We start from the raw sequence: 327 nt of genomic DNA, 5'->3' as shown, positions 1-327 counted from the left end.
ACGGCATGCAGTTGCATCAAACAATGGTATAAACATCATTCAATGTAAATTGTGATAATCGTAATTAATAATCGCAATCACGATTTCAAGGGAATAATCGACAATTATGATTTTTGTCATAATCGTGCAGCCCTTTATGAATAAGAAGTGAAAACAACTTTGGATTTGAGTCACAAAAACGTTTATAATCTGCAGTTCAGGAAGCTGATCACTAATACAAGACATTTTATTTGTCAGTCAGCATCAAGCTGAAAACAAATAAGTTATGTACAAAACATGACACACTAGTGGCTTCCGTCCACTACGAAGAGCAGTACAACTTTCTTA

At 34.3% G+C, this 327-nt stretch overlaps 1 protein-coding gene across 4 annotated transcripts in view; it reads left to right on the top strand.

The window, feature by feature from the left end:
* brf1b (BRF1 general transcription factor IIIB subunit b) overlaps window positions 1–327 on the top strand; it is a 63,937-nt gene that overhangs the window by 17,114 nt on the left and 46,496 nt on the right. The gene's annotated exons all lie outside the window — the stretch shown is intronic.

The sequence above is a fragment of the Sinocyclocheilus anshuiensis genome, unplaced genomic scaffold, assembly GCF_001515605.1.
Source record: "Sinocyclocheilus anshuiensis isolate Anshui unplaced genomic scaffold, SAMN03320099.WGS_v1.1 scaffold1051, whole genome shotgun sequence".
NCBI lineage: Eukaryota > Metazoa > Chordata > Actinopteri > Cypriniformes > Cyprinidae > Sinocyclocheilus > Sinocyclocheilus anshuiensis.
This window is presented reverse-complemented; position numbering and strand designations above follow the sequence as displayed.